Raw genomic sequence first — 18,931 nt, forward strand, 5'->3', positions numbered from 1 at the left:
ACCCGGAAAGATAATGGAGCAAATAATTACACAATCAATTTGTAAGCACCTAGAACAGGGGTGGGCAAACTTTTTGGCCTAAGGGCCTCATCTGGATATGGAAATTGTATGTTGGGCCATGAATGCTCAGGAAATTGGGGTTGTGGTGCGGAGGGGGTGAGGGCTTGGGGGTGGGGCAAAAACGAAGCGTTCCAGGTGTGGGAGGGGGCTCTGGGCTGGGGTGGGGGAGTGGGGTGGTGAGGGCTCCAGCTGGGGTGTGGACTCTGGGGTGGGGCTGGGGATGAGGAGTTTGGGGTACAGGGTGTTCCAGGCTGGGACTGAGGGATGAGGAGGGTGGGAGGGGGGTCAAGGTTAGGGCAGGGGGTTGGGGTGTGGGGAGAGGCTTATGGGTTTAGGCTCTGGGCAGCACTTACCTCAAGTGGCTCCCAGAAGCAGCAGCATGTCCCTTCTCTGTTGGAGCGCTGGAGGGGAATATTGGAGCGCATAGGAGCCGGAGGGGGGCCATGCTGCTGCTTCTGGGAGCCATGTGGAGCGGCCCCTGACCCTGCTCCCCGACTGGAGCACCAGAGCAGGGCCATGCAGCTTCTTCTGTGTGAAACAGGTCCCAACCCTGCTCCCCAGCTGGAGTGCCGGATCGGGGCAGGCCCCAGACCCTGCTCCCCAGGCTAGTGGGCTGGATCTGGCTCATGGGCTGTAGTTTGCCCACCCTTGACCTAGAAGATGATAAAGTGATAAGTAACCATTAACATGGATTTGTCAAGAAGAAATCATGTCAAACCAACCGAATATATGTCTCTGACAGGATAACAAGGCATGTGGATAGGGGAGAAGCAGTAGATGTGATATCTGGACTTTAATACGACTTTTGGTATTGTCTCACATGCCCGTCTCATAAGCAAACTAGGGAAATACAGCCTAGATGAACCTGCTATATGGTGGGTGCACAACAGATTGGAAAACCATACTCAGAGTAGTTATCAATGGTTCACAGCCAAGTTGGAAGGGCATATTGAGTGGGGTCCCACAAGGATCTGTCTTAGGTCTGGTTCTGTTCAATGTCTTTATCCATGATATGAATAATGACACAGAGAATACACTTATAAAGTTTGCGGACAGTACCAAGCTGGGAGGGGTTGCAAGTGCTTTGGAGGACAGGATTAGAATTCAAAATGACTTGGACAAATGAGAAATGATCTGAAGTAAATAGGATGAAATTCAATAAGGACAAGTGTGAAGTACCCCACTTAGGAAGCAATAATCCACTGCACAAATACAAAATGGGAAATGAGCATCTAGGGAGGAATATTGCAGAAAAGGATCTGGGGGTTACAGTGGATCACAAACTAAATAAAAACCAACAGTATAATACTGTTGCAAAAAAACAAACATCATTCTGGGATTTATTAGCAGGAGTGTTGTAAGCAAGACATGAGAGGTAATTCTTCTGCTCTACTCAGCACTTATAAGGCCTCGACTGGAGTATTGTGTCCATGTTTGTGCACTCCACTTTGGGGAAGATGTGGACAAATTGGAGAAAGACTAGTGGAGAGAAACAATGATTAAAGGTCTAGAAAACATAACCTATGAGGAAATATAGGAAAAATTGGGTTTGTTTAGTCTGAAGAGAAGAAGACTGAGGGAGGACGTAACAGAGTTCAAGTACATAAAAGGTGGTTATAAAGATGGGGGTGATAAAGTGTTGTCCTTATCCACTGAAGACAGGACAAGAAGTATTGGGCTCAAATTGTAGCAAGGGAGATTTAGGTTAGGCATTAGGTAAAGCTTCTTAACTGTCAGGATGGCTAAGCACTAGAACAAATTACCTAGGGAGGTTGTGGAATTGCCATCATTGCAGGTTTTTAAGAGCAGGTCAGGCAAGCATCTGTCAGTGATGATCTAGATAATACTTAGTCCTTCCATGAGTGCAAGGGACTAGACTAGACGTTCCAGTCCTATATTTCTATGATTCTATTATAGGGGACTCTGGCTATCTGTAAGATGCCTCTCACCAAGCATTACGATGGCTGATGAGATCCGCTGAGGCACTCAAGCTAACAGTCCTGATATGTAAACATCAGGGAATTCTGATGGTCCTCAGAGAGTTAACTGTAGAATTCACTTCTCCTGTTGATTTATAGGAGCCTGAGTTTGATGACCCCAACTTTAAGATATCTTTGCTCAGGATTTTGGTTGAGGGAGGACTAGGGAACAGGTGCAAGTGTATTTGGAAGAGAGTTTTTTGTTGAAATAACGTAACAAGTCTTAAAAGAAGCCAAGGTATAGATGAAGATTCTTAAACCACACAGGCAATCGCAGAGAAGCTTTCTGAATGCCACAGTCCTGAAGAAGGCTTACCTTCACATTCCCATTCTACTTTCCCCCAGAGCAGTCCTCTGATTGACAAATGGATGGCAGCTATTTCAAATCCAATAGTTACCATACAGTCTGGCCTGTGCTCCCAGCCTCTTTTCCAGGATTGTGTTAGTATTATGCTGGCACTGGTCACAGCTCCATTTTTAAGGTTGAGGTGAATTTTGCACTTATCTATGAAATATACAGCATATCGTCCCCAAAATTACAGCATATATTCTGAGAAGAATGCAGGGGGTGCAAATTGGAGATGCAAATTGAGGGAGAGGCAAATTGTGATCTGTGCATGCAAGGGAGAGCAGAGAATAGGAGAAAGAGAAATTGTGGTGTATTTGTGCAGAGGAACATGAAGGCCAGGTGTGTTCTCTGGCTGTTTGTGGTGGTCTAGTGACATAAAGCAGTTTATAACCTGCACCATTTGGCCAATACACTCTGGCGTGTTTATGCTGCTCCAGAGTGGCAGAAAGCAACCAGAATGTATCAATGAATCTAGCCCTAAAAGTTAAAATTAAAAAAAATTATTTAAGGCTCATATTTATCTTCCAATCATTAGAGATGTCATGGTGCAGTTCTCCGTAATTGTTGTTCAGTATGTTCATGTATGACATTTTAAATAATTTTAAAATAAGGAAATTCCCTACAAAACCTACATAAGGGTGGAGATAAGGTTGTGAGTATGTATCGGTAATACATTATAGGGATCATAGAAGTGTAGGATTGGAAGGGACCTCAATAGGTCATCTAGTCCAGTCCCCTGCACTCAAGGCAGTACTAATTAATAACTTGAGCATTTCTGACAGGTGTTTGTCTAACCTGTTCTTAAAAACCTCCAGTGATGGCAATTCCACAACTTCCCTAGACAATGTGGATGTTGTAATTGTATCAGAAACTAGCAGTATAAAGCCAGGAGATGAAAAGTGAAAATTACACTTAGAAGATATCCAAATATGTTAAGTTATAGAAATGTTACCTGTATAATATATATAAATACTGTGTGTGTGTGTGTGTGTGTGTGTGTGTGTCTCTCTCTCTCTGTCTTATATCCACAAACACTCAAATGCTTTAATCATACTCTGATTGCAGTGTCACTACGGGTCAGAGTTAAGGTTGTTTGGCTGCCGTAACTGTTCATTTCTATACCTTAAAATATTTGGATTTATTTTAAACTGTGATTTTATTGTATTATGGTTGTGTCTAGAACCTTTATATAGGTGTCTTATTGTTATGTACATCTACATTAAATTAACTTGAGTTTATAATGCTTCTTTTTAAATAATTACATCATATATGTAATGTATTTTGCCTTAAGTTACTGATCTGACTTTCATTCTTAACCCAATCTTAATATTGTTTTGTTTGGGAATTCATAATAGCTTTCAGTAAGAAGGGAATTAATTCCTATCTGGATAATTCTGCTAACCAGAGCTTTGTGCAGAGAGAAAGCTGAAATAAGCAGGCAGTAAGATACAGTTTTTGGACCTTCTCAGATTCATGATAAACACAGAAGAAAGCCATACAGAGCCGGGGAAGACAATCAGAGACCGGGGTGTGTGTGGTGGGGAGTGACACTTCCTGGGGATATCTAGGGTTGTGAAGCACCTCGCTACCACCTGACCTTAGCATGAGGAAGCCTTGTCTGGCTGGCATGGGTCAGCTTCCCTACTCCACTAGCCAAGGGCAACACAAGCACTTCCCTCTGAGCCTGCATAGGCTCCTCTGTGTCTCTACAGGTTAGTGAAAGGCACACTCCAAACCCTGAGCTCTCTGAGCCTGCATAGGCTCCTCTGTGTCTCTACAGGTTAGTGAAAGGCACACTCCAAACCCTGAGCTCTCTGAGAGTCCCACTGGAGTGTCCAGCCCCTGGTCCACTGGATGTTCACAGTATTGATAGATCTGCTGCTTCCAAAGAAACAGTACAGCCGCAGCTTACTAGTTACACCTCAGATCACTGCTCCGTTCACTGTTTATAGTGAAATCTGGAATAGGTTTAACAAAATATAGCAATTCAAAGTCATAGCAAGTAGAAGTATTGGAAAAAAATGGTTATGTATAAATTTATAATACATTCTAGAGTGTAGACTTAATTAACAATATACTCTCTTGTCTAATAAAGTAGTGCTTACCAAAGCTTTACAGCCAGGCAGGCTGTGACCCCTCTTTCATGAGGCATAACATGCTATTAGCTTGCCTCCTTGGTAAAGTGTCCAGGGGTTAATTGGTACTCTAGGTACATCAGAACAATCCTTTGTCCTTATTCATAAACAGGACCTCACCCCCACTGATTGTTTCTTCCTGTGACTTTCCTCTCTTGTGGATTTCTCAATCTCTCAAATGGCATCGGGGTCACTATGCAGATAGGTGTACTCTGTGAGGCAGACAAGGCACATATCAGACTAGGAGAGAAGCACCTGTTAGCACCTGCCTGAAAAGAACATTCCTGGGGTATGTTACCTCCTGGTGATCTGCCTTAATCCCAAGTCTTTTTAAGAACATACTTTTCAGTATAGATTCATCACTTCTTAATAATTATCTGTACAGGCATTTCCCACCCTTTGGTGAACTAATGTGCATATAAACCCTGTACACCTCGTGTGCTCTCCACTAATTGCCTCCACGGGGCCCTGGGTCACACGGAGGTGATAAGGTTACTATCAGGTACAAAGTGTTCTTTTCACAGGAACGTTAATGAAAGATGAAGATTGCCATAAAAAGAACAAGAAGGTACCGCAGAAGAGTGGTAGAAGTGGAGAATCAAACTTGTGGCTACGATAGCATGGCTGCTACAGTTTGGATAAATAAAGCGGGGCAATATGAACAACCCTACACCAGAGAAAGGCTTAGAGCAGTGCAAGATTCCCTCTCTATGTACTGCACATCAACGAGAAGATGAACCCCAACGTTCACTGGTTTACAGGCAGAAGTTAGATTAAGCAGAGTAGACCCCAGCAAGTAAGTGTGGTAAGTTTGGGGAGGATATGCTGTATTCTTCATATATAATACAAAATGTTGAATCCCAGCTTTAAGTGCAAGGCTCAGCTACACCATATCTATTGAGCTATGACCAGCACCTCCATAATTAGTAGGGTTACATCCTAATCTTGGATGTGCGCATGTTACTGTGTATGCTCAGAGAAACAATAACTGGAAACATCTGTGGACTCAGAGGGGCAGGTTTTTGAGGCATGGTTAGTGTATGCCAGATTCAAGACTCAGTTTATAAAAACAGATATTTTTGAAAAGCTCCTGAACACCTTTTTATCTCTTCCTGACAAAGTCTGGCCATTTAGCATTTGGTTTAATTCTCAGACTTAAGTCACTGATTTACACTGTGCTACACAGTTACCCTGATGTGCTATCAGGTTCCTGGTTGTCCCCGTTGGTGAATATTTATATATTGTTGCCCATGGGCAAGAGAGTGGTTGATTCTAGGGCCTTGCAAGAGGTGGAAGGAAACTGATGTAAAGGAGTCAGTTCTGGCATAACCAGTCTGTTTACAACATATTCTTACTGACACAATGCATGGGAGCCCTCTTACTATTAATCTGAGAGAGACCCAGCTACACATATGCAGCTCCAGAATTCTCAGCTTAGTCATCCTGAGCTGCCACCAGAAACAGCTGCCTCCATCACTGACTCTTCAGGTCTCCAACCATCTTCTCAACTACCTCAGACCTTCCCCACGTGGCTGCCCTGAAGCCTCCCAAGCAGGATCCAGAATAGCAGCAGCAGTTTCATCCTCGGCAGATTCATCACACTGATCTATTCCTGGCTGGAAGATTCATTATAATATCACTGAGGCTCCTATTGTGCTGCTCTCTGGTATGTATATTGTTTTGTATTTTCTTTTTTTTTTTTTAATCCAGGAGATGTGCTGTGGGTTTTGTGTGGGGGTTTTTGTTTTGTTTTGTTTTTTTTGGGGGTGGGGGGGGAGGGCTGGGGTGGCAGGGTGTTCGTGGTTGTATGAGTGTGACCATGCTGAGTATAGCCACGCAAAACACGTGTAATTACCATTGAGGTATTTTAAAGTTTGTGGACCAAAGTTAGATTAAACTGATTTTTAAAGGCACTCCTCCCTTCCCCTTCTCTCTCTGTCCCCCTGGACCTCCTATGGTGTCACTACAGGGCCGAGTTAAAGTTTTTGCTAAGGATAAACTTTTAGTTATGAAGACTAATAATGGGGAAATGTATCATTAATTTTAAAAACTATCTATTCAAAGATTGCCTATGCAATGAGTTTCAGTTATTAGGAAATTTTGAAGACTCTCTGACAGAGCAGAGTTAAGGTTGCTTTGGTGTCCTGTATGCATTTTTATTCCTGATCATCTTTGGATTTTTCTTAAGTTTAACCTGATCTCTGAATTTCCTGGATTTATAATGCTTAGTTTTTGGATAATTACAACACCCCTGTGTTTACCCTAAATTACTGCTAAGTATTCTAAACTTTAACTCCATCATAAGGTAATTTTTCTCAAAGAATTTTACTAAATAATGCGTGTACGTTTGAGGAGTCTGCTTGCAATGATTTTTAACCAAAAGGTTGCCCCAAAAAGTTGAGACATGCTGTCTGAAAAAATGTGATTTTTTTTAAAATGCTGTAATTTAAAAACTATAACTTTTGAACCCAAAAGTATTTTTGAAAATATAAGCACGCTAAGATTTATATTTCCAAATATTTTTTAAAAATGATTGAGGTGATTGAAATGATTGAAGACTGAACAAAAGTCCGATTAAAAGGAAAATTATGGGGCAACCTTAATTATGAATTTACACTCATGTCTCCAAAATAATCATAGCAGTGAGATACAATTACTAATTTTCTTCCAGTGTAACCTGTGCCCAAGATTTTAATGAGTAACTTGGAAAACCGTTTTTGTTTTATTCCATCATTAATTTTAGGACAAGAAATGGTCTGGCACCGAATGCAAAATTTCTTAAAGCACCCATTTTGAATGAATGTGAACTCTTAAACTAATAAATTCTCAGACAATTCATTCTATACTCTGGCCATCCCCTTCCTTCCACGTGCACTCCTTGCTGCAGCATAGGTGTGAACTGGGCGTCACTCGCTGCAGTGCTTTTACTGATGGGGCAGCGCTCCGGGTCTTCAGCGGCAGGACCTTCACTCGCTTCAGGTGTCTTTGGCGGCACTGAAGCTTCATCATCGAAGTGCTGCCGAAGACCTGCAGAGTGAGTGAAGGGCCCTCCGCCGAGGCGCCGCCGAAGATCTGGAGCACTGCCCCATCAGTAAGCACTGCAACAGGTGGCGCTTTTTTTTTCCCCCGCTCCCCCTCTTCCCTCCACCTGGCTACACCAATGCTTCCATAGAGCAGGACTCAGAACAGAGGGAGCTCGCAGCAGCTGTGTCTCAGCAAGCTGATCTAATTAACAAGGCAATGTACTTAAGGGAAATGCACATATCTCCCTCCGTTCCTGCTGCCTTGCAGAGTGAGAGAGTTAACCCTTGAGGGCTCAGCCAACTGCTAGTTCATCCTTTAGCAGTAAGGGAAATATCCCACCCTCTGACTCCTCCACCTCAACCAAGCTTCACAATCATCACTGTGTACCAGTATTAAAATGTTTGTTTAAAACATATTTATACACACACACAGAGTATAATATAGTATTTTGTTTGGTGAAAAAAATTCCCTGGAACCTAACCCCCTCATTTACATTAATTCTTATGCGGAAATTGGATTCGCTTAACATTGTTTTGCTTAAAGTCGCATTTTTCAGGAACATAACTACAATGTTCAGTGAGGAGTTACTGGACCTTCTAAGGTCCAGAGTTCCAAATTTGTCCATGTTTGGAATACAGGATCAATTAGTCTTTGTGAGAAACACAGATCTCCTAATACTGACAGCACCCATGAAGTTTTATATCTTATTCAGAGGCCTTTCTCATCTTGTGCCACATTTTGATTGTACCTTGTACCTGTATATGGGGATGGTTCACAGCTGGAACATACAAATAATCACTTTTACAAAATCCAGCCTTTACTGAAGCAGCTAGTGGAGGTGTAAATTATTTTATTTCCAGTCAAGTGCTATCCTTTGGCTCTGAAGTCTAATGTGCAATGTATTCTAGAAGGATCACCTAAAAGTACTCTTTGAAATCAGCCCAATATCACCCTTCTCTTTTGGGCAACTGAATTTATTTAAAGCAACATGTGGTTCTTATCCCTCCATTAGAAATCAGCGACAATTTATAAAGGTTAACAAAAAGATTATTTAAATTAAAGGGATATGTCTGGATGGGATATAATATCTTGGACAGGATATTACAACTATTCTACCCAATGACAATACAGGGAGTTTTTCCCCATTTAATAAGGGTAAAATATCAATAGTTATTCTGTGTAATTTTATATGAAAAATTGGCACTATCAAAACCCTCTGTATAGCCTATTTGGAAATGTAAAGCTTGGGCTTGCATGAGTTTTATGAAGAAAGTGTATTCTATTTTGTGCACTATTATGTCACATTTAAATTCCTGAAAAGTTATTCAACTATGGTTTACCATACCTATACGATGATTCCTCACCTATTAAGTCATTCAAAAAGCTCCTGATTAAAATGTACATGTTAAATATATTGTGAATATCTGCACCTGTTAAACATTGAAATAAACTCCCTGTAATCTGGTACAACCAATATTTTCATACTTTTATATATCTGGTCGAAAAAAAGTTTCCACCTTTCAGCTATTCTAAAAAATACCCTGATGCAAGAAAAGCCCTGAAGTCAAATTTGGAACTTTCCCCCATGCTCAATGAGAAAAATGAATATGATTTTGAACTAAAACAATTCCCTGTGGAAAGATTAAATGTTGGGGAAGGAAGTGAAATATATGAAAGCTACTGAATTTAAATATTTGCTTTCTAAGTAATGCTAAAAATCAACCACTGGGTCTGACAAGAGGAGAATTCTTCCACCCCATCTCCCTCTTCTACTGGAGAATGGACCCACTAATTTTGAGTCAGAAATGTATCTCCCTTTTACAGTCCACATAACACTGCCTATGTTTAAATATGCTTTAAAAGTTCTCTGTAAACCAGTTTAAAACTTAATTAGTCCAGAACAAAGAGAAAAGATTAGCACAAAACTTTTAAACATGATTCCAGTTAAACCAACTGGAATGGAAAGGTAGATTTTTAAACATCTTGTTTACTGTCTGATGGAGAGACCTTAATTTTCCTGGAAACTCAAACTACAATGAACAAGAAAACTGGACTCCAGAGGAATGACACACTAACTAGATGAATGGCGGGGGCGGGTGGGGGGTGGGGAGAGAGACAAAGTTGGGGCATCCCCAAAGTTCTCCTTTGGCTAAGAATATCTAAAAGTGAGTTTTGTGGAACTGAGCACCAGAACTGTTTTGTGGACTTGGACTGAAAGTGAATGTGTGCTGAAGTCTTGGCTTCCCATGACCTGGTGCAGCTCAGAATCCATCTCAGCACTGCTGAGGGCAGTGTCTTAATCCCAGGAGAGAGCAGGGAATAGAAATAATAGAAATTGTTTTTAAGGTTTCAGTACGAACAATGCTGTCAGAAAGGGAGTACACCCATTGGGTTTTCTGATGTCCTGAAAACAAGGATAGACCCCTGGGCTAGAGCTCTTTAGCTGTCCCTTTTCCTCGCTGGAGCCCACCAGAAGCATTGGACAAATCCCTTCCCATTTCCCTCTCTGTAAAACCCTTTCTGTCCTGTTAATTTTCACTGTCCTCATTAAAAGGGATCTCTGTTGGAGCCTGACTGATGTAGAGTCATGATCACAGATGCCAGCCTATTTGGATGGGGCTGGCTCTTCCAGGGTGCACAAAGTTAAGAAGAAATGATGTCTCTGCTCCTGTTGCTATTGGGAGGAGATTATCAGGGCACTTAGTAACTGGAAAGCCGCTTACTGCTATTTTTTAAAAGGAATGTGCCAGTTATAAGAGCCCAGGTAGACACATTGCTCTCACCTGGAGACTCTGGTCCATTCACCAATCCTTTGATCCTCTGAGCTCCATATCTATGTGACTGTCAATCTACAGATCTTACCTTGGTTGCCATAGTTTCCATGAGGAGGGCTCTGGAGGTGGCTGTTGTATCTATATAGTTTTTTCACTCATGAACTTGGTATCTGGGCCTTCTAATGTCTCCTCCTCACTTCCTTGGTGTTTCACCAAGACAACGTGGTTTTAAGAATGATTCCTTCCTGTGACGGGGTGCTTGATGCACCTCTAGGATGGCACCTCCTCCTGGTCACTCTGGGGATAGCTTGCCTGCCGTCTCTCCTCCTCTCTCTCTGGGTCTGCAGTCCCTCTCTCACTCCACGAGCCGCAGTCTCCTCTTCGTGACTCAGCTCTCCAGGCAGCTTACTATCCATTTCCTCCTTTGGAAGTATCAAAATCTTCCTTCAGCGATCCTGGGTAGTAGCCTTTCCTAACCAGGATTCTCAGTCTTCCCAGACACTGCTGCATAGCACCACGCCCTCAGTGGCTGGCAGGGGAACCCGGGACTACCCTCTGCTCTGGGTTCCAGCTCAGGGACCCTCTAACCACCAGGCCAGACCTATTCTCCCCTGGACCTTACTGCCTTTCCCTGAGCCCTTTCCTCACCATCTGACTTCCCTACCCCAGTTTGCTAGCTTCATCACTCCCTCCTCCCTGGCCGCTCCTTCCAGGGGAAGAGGAAATCCCATCCTCCCCGGCGCAGCTGAGACTAGCAGCTGAGCCCAGCGCGCAGGGTATTAGCCACTAGATGGGGCGTCTCCAGCTCTGCCCCCCACTGACATGATTTACTTCTCTGGTGGTTACTCCAGGCACCAGAAACAACATGCCTGAACTGCTGGGGAGGAATGCATGATCACTCTTGCAGCTTTCCTTTTCTTCCCCATCAGAAGTTATTTTTCTGTGGGGAAGCAAAGAAATCTGTGGGGAACATGAATTCTGTGCATATGCAGTGGTGCAGAATTCCCCCAGGAGTAACTGAAAAACAACAGTGCATGGACCTGAGTCACAGTGGGACTCTGGCTCTGACCCACCCTCCTAGAAGGGTACTAGGACCTGAGTCCTGAGTATTTGCTGACCCAAGTCAGACTAACTTATGTGTGGACAGGAGCAGGGCTCAGGCTCAAACCTGAGTCAGAGCCCGAGCTTAGTGAGCAGTGTAGATGTACCCTGTGAGTATAGTGCTGACAATAGTCTTCTTCACTAATTTCCAACCTCTGTTCTCTCAGTGTGAGACTGCTGGAGAGAATGCTGTATTCCAGACCAGCATATAGGAGTTGTAGGTATTAGAATATCTCTAAACAGCTTTTTAGAATCTCCCACGCACCAGTCTGGAACGGCCTCCTCTTGTGTTACTGAACAGACATGGATTTCTGGAATCAGTAGGAGTTCATTGATTTTAGTATGCAGAAGCATTTGTGTTACTACTTTTGGTAGCTTCTGCAATTTTTACAGTGAACCTATTGTTCGCAGATTATCCATAGTCATTCAGGGACCAGAGTACAAAACATGCTTTTTATTAATTTAACTGAATCTTTTCAACACTCTCCCTATTAATATTCTTCATGAGGGCCATGAAAACTTCCTCTAAGCATTATGGGAGACACATGTTGGGAACTAGAGTCCTTGGCACCAAAATATTCCTTAAATGTGATTAGTGATACTGTGTCTTAGTCCTGTGATGTCACAAGACCCCTCATCATTCCATACTGGTGCATTGGAGATGCAGAAATAGCATTTTTACCCAAAAATAGTAACTTCCCAGATTTTTGTCTTCCTGGTATTCTTGACTCCAGATCTATTCTGTCCACACTAAAATCTCGGGGCTTGTCTACATCAGAAAGTTGCAGCGCTGGTGAGGGAGTTACAGCGCTGCAACTTTGAAGGTGTACACATCTGCAGGGCATCACCAGCGCTGCAACTCCCTGTTTGCAGCGCTGGCCGTACTCCCGTTTTGTCTCGGGTGTAGAGGATCCAGCGCTGGTGATCCAGCGCTGGTAATCCAATGTAGACACTTACCAGCGCTTTTCTTGACCTCCGTGGAAGGAGGAAGCCTCTGGTAATCAAGCTGGTCTCCTTTCCCGGTTTGCTCTCTCGTTCCCGGAACCCCGAGCAAGCAGGTCTCCTTCCCTGCGGTTTGCAGGGTGGCTCCGGGAACGCGAGAGCAAACCGCGGCGAAGCTGGTCTCCTTTCCCGGTTTGCTCTCTCGTTCCCGGAACCCCGAGCAAGCAGGTCTCCTTCCCTGCGGTTTGCTGGGTGGCTCCGGGAACGCGAGAGCAAACCGCGGCGAAGCTGGTCTCCTTTCCCGGTTTGCTCTCTCGTTCCCGGAACCCCGAGCAAGCAGGTCTCCTTCCCTGCGGTTTGCTGGGTGGCTCCGGGAACGTGAGAGCAAACCACGGCGAAGCTGGTCTCCTTTCCCGGTTTGCTCTCTCGTTCCCGGAACCCCGAGCAAGCAGGTCTCCTTCCCTGCGGTTTGCAGGGTGGTTCAGGGAACGCGAGAGCAAACCGCGGCGAAGCTGGTCTCCTTTCCCGGTTTGCTCTCGCGTTCCCGGAACCCCCCTTGAAGCCGCCCAACAACGCTGCAGTGTGGCCACATCTAACACCACTTGCAGCGCTGGTTGCTGTAAGTGTGGCCACTCTGCAGCGCTGGCCCTATACAGCTGTACTAATACAGCTGTAACAACCAGCGCTGCAAAATTTTAGATGTAGACATGGCCTCAGCCTGTCTCTCTGACATCTCTTGGATGTCTAGCTATCAGCTCAAGTTCAATATGGCTAAAACCAAGCTCATAATCTCTCATCTGGTGTCCTTTCTTGATCACAACACTACCTTCCTGTCACTCAGGCCCATAACCTGGCACCATCTTCAACCCAGACACCTCTCTGTCCTCACATTTAAACTATATTTAAATATTGCAGATTCTTTAAGAAAAACATTTTCCTATTTACCCAAGCAGCTAAAACTCTCATCCAGGCTCTCATCATCTCACTTTGTGATTACTGCAATATCCTTGTCTCTGACCTTGACAAATGCAATCCTACCCTGCTTCTAACCATTGAGAATGCTGCTGCAAAGATCGTTCTCCTAGCCTATCACTTTGACCAAGTAACCCCTCTTTTTGTATCCCTCCACTAGCTCCCCCTTTTCTATTGCATCAAATGTAAGATACTTGTATTCACTTTCAAGGCCCTTCGTGGCCTTTCCCCACTCTGTCACCTCTCATTCAGTACTGAGCTATCAACCTCTGCCTCCGATCAGCTGCTTGTTAAATTTTCAGAAAATCATCTTTGTACTTTCTCCCATGCTGCCCCTCACACTTGAGGAGCTTCCTGCAAATAGCCACAAAACTAATGCACTATTCTCCTCCAAATACCTTTTTAAAATTCCCCTTTGCCATGATGACTACAAAAAAATTGACAACATTCAAGTCACTAGTGCTCTGTCTGTCATGTTGGTCAATATTGTCTCCTTGTTTCCAGGTACTCCCTGTCTAGCTGCCTGTGTCCATTTGTTGTCTCTTGGCTTATACTCACTTGTAAGTGCTTTGTGGCAGGGACTGTCTTTTTCTTCTGTATCTGTACAGCACTTGGCACAATGGGATCTTGGTTCGTGACTGGAGTTTCTAGAAGCTTATTATAATAAAAATAATAAATTATTACGGAAGGGTATTTGCGTAATGACACAACCTCTTGTGCTCTGGCTGCTTATTTCGCTGCATGATGTCACAAGTTTCAGCTCATGACATGGCACGTGGTTGCTGTAGAGGTGTTTGTAATCTCTAAATGAAAGACTGCAGCATCATGACTTGGTATTCAAATTGGTAGTCAAGGTTTAATGACCCTTGCAGACAATCAAACCACTGACCCCTCTACCCCTGAACACATGCTAGCTTGGCCCTGAGAGTAAAAAATGAAAGAGGAGGATTTGGAGAGTGGTACACAAAAGTACCCCCAGCCTGGTTAAAAGGGGCATAGAAAGGCTGTCATCATGACCCCTGGTTGTAATGTACTGCTCTGTTGCACGTTATGGGGCCGATGTTTGAATCCCACTGTGTTTTTCTTCTCTAGCACCATCCCCCAGACCTGTAACGGCAGAATGCTATAGCACTGGCATTAGTGGTGGTCCAAATTATACAAGGGAAGGAAGGAGGAAATGTGCGCTTGCAGTATGTCGACTCCCTACTAATTTGGGGAAGGGGTCTGAAATACTGGGACCATATGTGGGAGGTCTGGGTCCCCTCCTTGCCTAGGGGAGACTGGCAGAGCATGGAGAGGATTTGAAGGGAGTCAGCCTCCAACAGGAGCCAATAAGCAATGACAACACATCCTGGGGAAAAGTTACTTTAGACAATTTTACGCTTTACTTGCTGTCCCTATATATGCATGTGAGATTCTGTACACACACACACTATCTCACGTGTACACACACACACACCATCTCAAAGATAATGCTGGAAAAGAGGTCGGTAGGAGACAATCTCTGACCCTTCTGCTTTTGCTCATGGAGAAATGGTCTTATTTGTTGGTAGAGATGAGCATGCTCCTGCTACTTGAGTGAAATCACTTGCATCTGATCCAGAGGAGGCAGGCAGGATGCCATAGTAATACACCACACACAAGCTTGCAGGGAAGGTGAGGAATGTGTAACTGTGTTCATTTCTGATTAGCTGTGTGTGCACGTGCAGACTTGCTGTCCAGGTAGTTTTAATGTATATAGATAGACTTTAAGATTTCTGCAATTATTGTTCTTTTTTATCTCCCCCCCTTAGTGTAACTGTTGGGGATAAATCTAAAGTTACAGAGATGGGTCTTGCTTTTCCTTGTGCAGGTGCTGACTCTGGGCATGTGTGTCAGGTGTACGGGAACAGGTGTTTAGTCCATGTGTGAGTGGCTGCCAGTTTCAGGTCAGGAATTTTCCAGTAAAAGTGTCCCTGTGATGGTTGGCTTGGTTCCAGTGTCTCTTTGCTCACACCCTTAACGTCAAACTGCAGCTTTGCCCTACTCGGCTTCAAGCCAAGGATTCCGACCAAGGGTCCCTTCTCCACAGCAGAAAGGGGGTAACCTCAGTAGTACCTTGTGAACCCTTTCATATTGACAGCCATTGTATTCTCTTCCCAGTGCTTCAGCACTGAGCTGTGCCTGACTCAGAAGTGCGCCTGACCTGGGAACTTCCCATTTGAGATGTGATCTCCTTCACTTTCCCCGGGCTTTCAGGTTCACTGATCCCCATGCAGAGCTGTACCAGGCTGTCCTGGAGATCCAGAAGCCCTGTCTGAGCCTCTGCTCTCCAGGTGTGAGCCTAGAGAACATCTGTCCCATAAGGCTCAGCATGATGCTGTAGAAGTTGATTCTAAAGAAAAGTAACACTGAGAACCACGTACTTTAATTCTCTTCACCCCAGCATCCCCAAACTAGATCTGGTAATTATCTCCTTGCAGGAAAGACCATCTGTACGGCAATCCATGCACAAGCCCTGGTGACCTGGGTTCAGGGCTCACTTCGGTATATGGCTCTCTCATGTTGTTACAGCCCTGACAGGAACGTGGCCAATAAAAATGTGAAGCAAGGTGAGGCAATGCCTGTTTCTCTCAGCAGGTGGCAGCACAGCCAGATCAGATTGCATCAGCAGTTCTCAAGAAATGTACAGGGGATGGGGTGGGGAACGGGAGGTGGGATTAGATGTTTTGATTCCTTCTTACAATGAGATCCGTGGATGGGGGAGGAGATTAGGATGATGCAGTGGGGTTAAGCATTGTAGGGAGGGATGAAATGAAACCTGTGCAGCATTCTAAGCCTAGTTCTTAAGAGAACATTTTATCCACATCACAAAATCACTGCAGTTTGCTGCAAATTGGCAGGCTCTGTTAATGAGGGTGGTCTAGGCCTGGAGTATCCAAGGGATGCAGAAGGTCAGAGCAGAACTATATTGGTAGAGGTGCTTGGGGGCCCTAAGACTGAAGTATGTGGTGTGTGCAGGCCAGTAGTGAAGAGATTTGGCTACTTTATTGAGAAGAGCAGGGAAGCTGCCTAGTTGCTCCACAATTTATTATGAAATGGAGGAAAGCCCTCAGTGATCCTTTAGGCATGAGACTGACAGTCACTCCTTTACCAATAGACATAGCAATTAATGCAGGTGTAATATTGGCTCATATCAGCAACAAGGCAGAGAAGCCTTACCTGGGACACTACTGACCATTGTCACCCCTCTTCTGTAATGATCCCTACAATGGTGCAGCCTGCTCCCTTCTCTGTGTCCCCCCTGCTTTTGTGGCTGGAGGAAAAAAAAAAAGGGCCCATCTCTTTCTTCACCTTTTTGTGATTGGATTGCAATCCCAGTGGCATTAGGAGGAATAGCAAACATGCCCACCTGCTACATAACATGCATGATGGGAAGAAGAAGAGATGTTTGCAGAGACTGAAGCACAGTGTGGCCTATAACCTATTGAGCAACATATTCCATAAAATCTATGTCTACCTCTTTAGTACTGTGGTTAGAACTCTGCCTTCCAATGCAAGAGACATTGAGTGAATGGCTCATTCCCTGGGCGGGGGGAAGGCTCTTTCGCTTATTGCTTCAAAACACAGCAGTTTTGTGGATACAAATAACTGCTGACACTATTTTGACCCAATTATTATTTGTGAGTTTAATGTGTAGTGCTTCGGCATCCAAATAGTAGAGTGTACCTGCAAATCAGGTACTAGTATCTATAGCTGGCCTCAGCTGCACTGACATTTTATGAGTGTGCAAATTGGAGGGGGAACCCTCAAAATATTACACTTAATGTTTACAAATTAAACATGTTCCTTAAACAGTGAAAATTTCTGATTGTTACTGCTGGGTTTGCATCCATGAAGTGAAAACTGATCTTCAACACTGGCATCTTTCCACCTTTCACTGCCCAGAGTACCATCAAAGTCACTTCTCAAGCCCAGCCACCAGCAGCAAGACAGCCAGCTGGAATAGTGAGGGTTTATATACAGCGGGGAAGTCCTCTCCTCCCTCCCTTTCCTCTATAAGCTGCCCCAAACAGAGGTGAATGAGAGCAACTTTCCTTGACAAGGCTCTTCCGGTTTGACCCCCTCCGGTATCACTCAGCGCACAGCCCCGCCCTCATCACCATGTGAGCCAGTGAAGGGGGGGGAGCATTCTGTAGTGTCTTCTCATCCTGCTTTTCTGAGGGGCTTTATTCCCTCCCTTCCCTCAGGCATTCATATCCCCCAGGATGACATGCCACCCCAGAGAGGCTCTTCAGTCTCAGTGCATTGAGGATGCCATGGTGGTGATGGAAGATGTGTCGCTGATCCTGTCTGCAGACTACCTCAAAGAGATCTCTCGTGTCAAGCAGATCTGTGGCCGCAGCCTGTGATTTCTCTCCTCCGCCTTATATACCCTGCTTGGGTTCCTCAGGAAACGTGCTCCCACACGCACATGCAGTGAGGTACATTTCTGTGTATGGACCTGGTTGTAGGGCAGTGAGGGTGAGGGGTTGGGATGGAAGTTGTTGCTGATGTGGGGACACTGTAGTTTGGACAGGGAATTGGATAGTTAATGGATCAGGTAATGTCACTGTTAGAAAGTGAAGTACCATTTATTTACATAGTTAATGTCTGTTCTAGGTAGCGCTGATTTAACAATCTAAAATTCGGGAAGTGGATCCCTCCTGCCACACGTTTACCCTCACTTCTACTCTCATGCCCATGGTATAACACTCCTGTTCAGTTCTGTCAGCAGGACATTAGCCTCCTGGCTTGTTCTTCCTTGCGGGTCCTTGAACAGGATGCAGCAGCTGAGGGCCAGGTCCCACATGTTGCCCTTTGTTAACCAGCCTAGTGAGAAGCGCAAAGGTGCAATCGTTTTGCCAGCAGCAGAGGAGGTGATTAGAGGGGGGTCAGGCTGGAAGGAACTTGTCTCTATTGGGTGTTGAAAAGGTTTCAGCATTTAGGGCTAGTGTGCTGGGGTCTTGTTTTAGAAGGTATGGGAGGGTTCAGCAATTGCTGGGGAAGTCAACTTGTGTTGAGGCCTGGGAGAGGTTAGCAATTGGGTGTGGGAACTAATTTGGTTCAGGGCACCTGCCATGGGGTTTGGATTGCTCAGTATTTTTGTGTCCCCATCTCCTTTCCTTTCCATCTCTCTCCCCAGCTTTGCCACCTCCTCATCTCCCTGGTGATTTGAAAAATGATCCAATCTTAAAAGCATCAGTGGTACCTTGGACTAACAATGTTTTATTTCTTCTTGGACTGATGCTTTGTGCAGCAGCCAGTGCCACCTTCCTCCCTCTTCTGATAAAATAATAAACAACCTTAAGGAGGGGACTGGGCTTCTTCACAGAAGGAAGGAAATTAGATGGGGCACCAAAATGAACTGAAAGTAAAGTTGAATCATTTTTAAGTAAATCAAGATTGATCATCTACTCTCTCAGCATTTTACAAAGTGAAGGATGGTTAGAAAAAAAACACCAATTAAACTTTGTCTGTAAAGCACTTTGGGATCTTTAAATGACAGATGCTATCCTGGGTCTGTCTATGTATATATGTAGATATACAGATTATATATATCACACATTCCGTTCA

The sequence above is a fragment of the Gopherus evgoodei genome, chromosome 1, assembly GCF_007399415.2.
Source record: "Gopherus evgoodei ecotype Sinaloan lineage chromosome 1, rGopEvg1_v1.p, whole genome shotgun sequence".
In the NCBI taxonomy this organism is placed as follows: Eukaryota; Metazoa; Chordata; order Testudines; family Testudinidae; genus Gopherus; species Gopherus evgoodei.